Source organism: Melospiza georgiana, chromosome 3, assembly GCF_028018845.1.
Source record: "Melospiza georgiana isolate bMelGeo1 chromosome 3, bMelGeo1.pri, whole genome shotgun sequence".
NCBI classification, from domain to species: Eukaryota; Metazoa; Chordata; class Aves; order Passeriformes; family Passerellidae; genus Melospiza; species Melospiza georgiana.
This window is the reverse complement of record NC_080432.1, coordinates 25688199-25695393: the sequence shown is the minus strand read 5'-3', so window position 1 is coordinate 25695393 and position 7195 is coordinate 25688199.

Here is a 7195-nt window from a genome sequence, read left to right as displayed (position 1 = left end):
CGCGCCCCCTCCCGGCCGCCGTAGCGAGGTGCCCCGCGCGGTGCCTGATCACAAAGCGCAGCGAGCGAGAGCGGCTGGGGATAAAGCGGGCGGAGAGGGAAGGGCAGCGGCTACCGCTCTGCTGGAGCTTTGCTGCCGCTGTAGTGACGCCTCTGCCGACACTGTCCCCTGCACCCTTAACAATCCCCAGGCAGGCAGGCGCTGAACAGCCGCCAAGCGAAAGGCCCTGCCAGGTCCCCAGCGCCGCCATGGCGGGGCCCGGCCGTGCGTGCGGAGCCCGCTCGGGTTTGTGTTTTGTGGGCACTGAGGCCTCTTTGGGAAGCGATTCTCGTTAGGTGCTTCTGTTCCAGCTCCGCCGGTGCCTCATGGTTCCAACTGCACTTTTAAAGTTGTTAATGCTTCGTTCCCCAGTACTGAGAATAAACACTGGCGTGAGGGAGGCGTTCGGGGCTCTGCTGCCATTGCAGTGCTGCCGTTGGCCGCCAGCATCGCTGGGCGGGCCGATAAATACACGCTCCATAGAGACAGCCATTATTTATTTCAGTTTCACAAACCTGGGTGCTCGGCGATGCTCCAAAAATCAAGGAATGAATGAATGCTCATTGGCTATAAGTTACACAGTTTTTATTGTTTAATGACTCTCTCACTTCTTATGCTCATGCTCGGGCTTTCTTTTGCTCCGAGGTGAGCTCAGGTGGTGGCTGATGTGGAAACCCAGAGCACCGGGAATATTTCTCTGTCTGCCCTGACCCTCATTCATGGAGAAAGTTTCCCAGACTTCAAGACAGACTGGAATCCACAAAAGTGAAATGGATTATAGAGAGTGGTGTAGGTGTGTCACTTAGTGAGAAATTTAGGTTTTGGGGTTTTTAGTATGCTGTGGATGGAAGCAAGATGGAGAGCACAGGGTGTCATCCTGGGTTTCTTCTTCATTTTCTTCTTCATGCTTCTTTTTCCTCCTTCTCCATGGGTTTGGGTGGCATTTTGTAATTGGGCAGAAAAGTCCCCATTGCAGCTCTTTGGGAGCAGTTATTGGGTTAAAAGGGAAAATCCAGGTGTCAGTTCTTAATTGGAGAATTTAGTCTTAAAAGACCCTGTAACAAGAGATTGTTGGCCATTTTGTGCCTTCTAATGGAAAGCTACTGAACTCATGGTTGTGAGAGTGTTTTACTGATAAGAAATAATAAACACCTGAGTCCCAACATGAACTACTGTCTCCAGTGCCTTCAATCCAGACCAGAGAAACCCATGGTTGTGATCTGTCCCTGCTGGAATTGTATTTTACCCAGCACAGCTGATTCAGCACAGTCCCTGAGTTGTCTTTATTGGTTTCTTCCTTGTCTTGAGTTCTGCTCAATGTCCTTGTGGCCCATAAATTCTGCATTCTTTGTGTCCACTATCAGTGGTACATCCTTCTTCCCAAGCCTGGTTAACAGAAATAAAACCTCTGAAAAACGGCAATCACTTGGTTTTAAAATTTTAAAAGTTTAATAGTAATAAAATGGTTATAAAAATAGCAATATAATTAGAGTAATAAAAATTTTGAACAGTTTGCATTAGGACAATATGAGACAATACAAACAAAGAGTTATGGAGGTCTGGGTACCTTTTCTGGGCAAAACAAGCCTGAAAAAGGACACATGTTAACAGAGGATTAACCCTTAAAAACAACAGCCTGTTGCATATTCATGCACCTCACACATGATGCATAAATTCCATTCAAGCACAGGATTCTGTCTGGTCCGTGTCAGCTTCTTCCTCTGAATCCTGACGGCAGCATCCTGCACGAGCGAGGCAGGAAGAAGTTCATCTCTTCTGATAATGGGGCAATAAATTCTCTTCCTCTGAAAGATTCAGGTGTCCTGTGGCTGTGAGTCCTTTCTTTTAAAAAATCATGCTACATAGCATAGTTTCTATTTTAACATTTTGTTATAACCTAAAACTATATTTAACACACAAATTAATGCAACATAACTTTCTAACATAACACATATAATATTCATTTTAATATTTGCAAAAAGCCAATCATAAATTACGCGTTTTTCACCAAACTATGTCTTTATAACAAAGTTATTTTAACACTACACTATATAAAATCCATTTTAATATCTGCAAAAAGCCAGTATTATAATATGTATTTATAGCAAGCTGTGAAGAGTGCTGAGGTCACCTCTGAGCCTCCTTTTCTCCAAGTTAAACCCCCCCAGCTGCTCCTCACAGGACTTGTGCTCCAGCCCCTTTGGCAGCTCCATTGTCCTCCTCTGGAGTCTTTCCAGCCCCTCCACGTCCTTCCTGAACTGGGGGCCCAGAACTGAGCACAGCACTCCAGGTGTGGCCTCCGTGCCCAGCACAGGGGACAATCCCTGCCCTGCTCCTGCTGGCCAGGGATGCTATTCCAGACACTATTCCAGATCCAGGCCAGGGGCCATTGGCCTCCCTGGCCCATGCTCAGTCTGCTGTCACCTGTGGGAAATGAATTTGTAGAGAGTTTTTCAAGTCTGATAAAAGGGTTATATGGTATGTATCTGTATGTAAATTCCGAGATCGGAAATATTGATTTAGAAATGGAACAAGGTAGATATGGTTGAGAGAGAAATAGAATTAGAAATAAGTTATAAAGGATGGTTTTATAAATAAGATGAGTAATTTTGTGAAGAGTAATTTTAGATGATTAGCTTTAAAGTATTTATAGTACAGTGCAGTAAAAGTTGATAAGCTAAGAAATGTTTGTCATGTATTTAATTAGGAAATAGTTGATTTTTGATTGTAATGGCGTGAATTATAATATTTGTATTGTTTTATTTTTATATGAGACTGAAAATGGAATAAAAGTTTTAAATTTTTTTTGTAGTTTAGAAGCTGTCTTGAGTTATCTATTTAGTGTAAAATTTTTGATTGTGGGTGTTTGTGCTGGGGTGGAGATAAAGTTTTTGTCATGAAATATTGATAAATATGAGGTGAGGTGTCTGTCCTGAATGGAGGAACCAGAACTGGAGGAGTGACCTCAGTGCCCAGTACAGGGGACAATCCCTGCCCTGCTCCTGCTGGCCACATTATCCCAGATCCAGGCCAGGTGCCATTGGCCTTCCTGGCCCCTGGGCACACCTGGCTCACGTTCAGTGCTGCCATCCAACTCCCCCAGCTCCTCTTTCCTGGCCCCTGCCCAGGCACTGCCCCAGCCTGTGCTGCTGCAGGGCTGCTGAGGCCAAAGAGCAGGAGCTGGCACTTGGCCATGCTGAACCCCATCAATTGGCTCAGCCCATGGATCCAGCCTGCCCAGGTGCCTCTGCAGAGCCTTCCTGCCCTCCAGCAACCAGCACTGCCACCAAACTGGGTGTCATCCACACATTTACTAAGGCTGCTCTCAGTCCCCTCATCCAGATCAGTGGTAAAAGATATTAAACAGGACTGGGCCCAATACTGAGCCCTGGGGACACCTCTGGTGACCAGACACATTCTGGGGGCAGAATTCCCCATTCCCCACCATACCCTGGGCCTGGCCATCCAGGCAGTTCTTCCCCCAGCAAAGAGAGCCCTGCCCAAGCTGTGGGCTGCCAGCTTTTCCCAGAGAATGCTGTGGGAGGTGCTGTCAAAGGCTTTGCTGAAGGTGGACACATCCACAGCTTTTCCCATTTTCCCACCCACTAGTTAGGTCATTTGGTCATGAAAGGAGATCAGGCTGGTCAGGCAGGACCTGCCTTTCCTGAAACCCATCCTGGCTGTCCTTGATCCCCTGGCTGTCCTGTGTGTGTGCCATGTGATCATTGAAAATCTCCTCCATTGCCTTCCCAGGCACTGAGGTCAGGCTGACAGGCCTGGAGTTCCCCAAATCCTCCTTCCAACCCTTCCTGTGGATGGATGAGTGTCACACTGAGCAACCTCCATCACCTGGGACCCCCGTGGTCAGCCAGGACTGGTGGTGGATGATGGGGAGTGCCTTGGGGTCAGCCAGGACTGGTGGTGAATGATGGGGAGCGCCTTGGGAAGCCCTTCCAGCAGCCCCCTCAGTGCCCTGGGATGCATCTCATCCAGTCCCATAGACTTGTGAGAGTCCAAAAGTGCTTTAGGAACTGCTCAGGACCCTAAAGTCCCTCACAGCAAGGGTGAGAAGGTGGCCTGGCAGTTCAGCTGCGTACACCTTGTCCCCTTGGGTGCAGTCCCCTTGGGGTGGGATCAATCTCTGCACTGCCTCTGTGGCTGTGGGCCATTGCCCTGCCAAGGATGAGAAGGCAGAATGATGAGGAATGAATTCTTGCTCTTTCAGAACATTTTTCTGAAGGCAAAATGTTTCTCTAGAGGCTTCACAGCAGCTTTTTTCCCCTTGTTATTCTCTCCTTTCTGTGCAGCAAAGGCAGTGGAGTTGTTGGTCTGAACAGCACCTTCCACAATACAGGCATGTCTGTATGTGTGTATACAGCATTACCAATCTGCTCCCTGGTTTCAGAATTAAAGACTTCAGGAATAACAAACTGCCTCATTGGCATCAGTGAGCAGAAGCACACAGCCTACAGTGTCCCCAGTACTTGTCATACATTCAACATGCAACACAATGATTGCTTTGTACCTTATGGGACAAAAATACACCCAGAAGCTGTAAAGAAGAATTTCCTGTAGTGTTCTGGCAGATTAGCTGCTGGCAGAAAATTGATGCAAGACATAATCTTTTAAACTGGATTTTTATCTTATCTTCTGGCACTTTAAATATGCCCATTCTCACAGTGTTAAGATATCACATGTGCCAGGACATGACCCTGCGGTGTCACCCTGGATAAAACCAATTAGTCCCTCATAAATTCCTGCAGATATGTTCACTGAGCTCTTTATTTCCAGTTCTTCCTTTTGGAAGTAATTGTGTCATGTAGAGAATTATACCCTCTTTTATATTTATGCACTGGGTGATGTAATGGAAATGCCACTTTCAGTGCATCATTTACCAAAGAGAAGGAATTTGCCTTGTACAAATTTGTTACCCAGGCAGTGAAATGGCTCTTTAGTCACTGTACCTTGTTACACTGGGACAGCTGCTCAGTGCCAGCACTGTGAGCAGGGCTGAGTTTTCTTGTCTTGTGCCAGTAGGAATTGCTTTATTGCACTAACCAGCCTCTCAGAATGCTGCGTTGAATAAAAAAGATGGAGAAAAAGTAAAATACACTCCTGAAAGCCAGTCCCTGAAGTTCAGCTTAAAGATTAAACTCAACGAGGATAAATTTCCTCCTTCTTGAGGGTTACTGCACTGATTTTCTTCCCACTCCCTCTAAAAAATGGAGTTACATTTTAAGGAAAGAATTTCTAAAAGGGTCTAAACCATCTTGGAGCAAAAGCTGCATTTAGTATCCCACTGTGAGACACATATCAGGTCTGCCCTGCACTGGAATACTTTCAGCAAAGTGATGTTAACAGCATTTCTTTGTTGTCTCAGGGCCCAGAAAACAATTCCATCATATCTGATAACTGATCTGGATCAGGATTAGTCATTGATTTCTGAACGGTGCTGCTGCCACCGGGAGGGGCACAATGCAGGCTGATAATGGCCATAGCAGGGTAGGCTTTCTGCTCCAACAAAGGAGGAGTTGTGCCCTCTAATAATGCCAGCAGACAAAAATTCCAGAGGAGATGTGATTTTGATTAGGGTTTCCCCGACTCTGAATAATAGCCAAGTCTCAATCTAGTTAATTTGTATCTGCAAGACTGATAATTTGAAACAACTGATAACATAAAGCCCTGGGGGTTTTTTGCCTGGCTCACTGCTTGTCTCTAATATTTGAAGTCACTCCCCAATGCACATTTTCCCATTGTGAAAGCAGTATCAAACAAATGCCTCACACTGCTTTGGCTCCTCCTTGGTAGGAACCTCAGATATGCAGGGAGAAAGCAGAATAGATTCTCCATGGAAACATGGAGTTTGCTTTTGTACATTTTGGGAGCTGATGGCTGAATCCTGTTTCAACGAGGTGTCATGCAAGATGCCAGACCAAGGCCACCAACAGCAGCCATGAGGCCACGGGGGTGCACCTTGCCAGAGTGCAGATGCCTTTAGTACCAACGTGGTTTTAGGGTTTCTGCCAAAAACCTGTTTATTCTCCAGCCAGGCAGCAGTGACTGATACACCATCTCCATCACATATTCCTTTGTTTGGTGGCAGCAAAATCAAAATTCCCTTTGCAAATGCTGCCCCTGCAGTTCCTGCCTGTTTGTGTCAGGGTTTAACCCCAGCCAGCAAGAGCTGCTACAAGGTCTCTGGGACCAAAGATCAGATCAGGAGAGTGGCAAAGCCAATACAAATCCTGCTAATCTAGAGGTGCTGTACAACTGCTGAGAGCAGGCAGCTTTCAGTAATTTGAAATCTTCAGGGGGTGTTAAATAATACACTTGCTCATTGATTTGGGGTCAGAAACATTCCTGCCCTGGTCACTGTGCTTTCTCCTCCTCTCTGTCTCTCCCCCTCTTTTTTTTCAGTCCATTTGTCTCACATTTGTCTGATCACTTATTTTCTTCAGGAGTTCCAGGTACTTGACTTTTCTTATTATTTGGGCATAAGCATCAGTTTTATGGAGGTGGTGGTGGCATGTGAATCCCAGGTGCTTTCATTATCAGAGTTGCAGCAGCTGTAGTGATGCTGCACCCAACAGCACTGTGTGATGTGGCATCAGGTGAAACCCTTGCTGCCTCTTCCCAATAAAAAATGATACAAAATTTGATATCAATGTTCATATCTAAAGCACTTGCTGGTTGCTCTGCCTGACTACTCCTTCACTTTTGATACACAGCTGGTCAGCTTGGGCCTTGCAACTGCTGCTTGTGCTGGGAGTCACCCAGGAAAATCAGTCACTTATAACAGTTAACCTGTTTTGAAGGCTGTGCAGTCAGAAAAACAGTCAATCACTTATACAGACCAATAAACAAAGCAGGATCTGGCAGGCTGCTGAAGGATACCTCCATCCAGGATAACATTCATCTCAGCCCTGCTTGGCCACACATTTCCTCTGAGGTGTGAATATGATTGTTACCTGGCACCAAATGCATTGCAGTTGGATTCTGTATGGCAGCAGTCAGACACAGGAGTAGTGAAAAAATCAACTGAGCTTCTCTTCACATTATTTGTGTGGTCTCCATCATTGCTGGCAGGAACAATCCACCTGTCTCACACACATGATTTGCTAAGCAGAAGGCTGCTGTCCCCAAAAAGCAGCTGCTG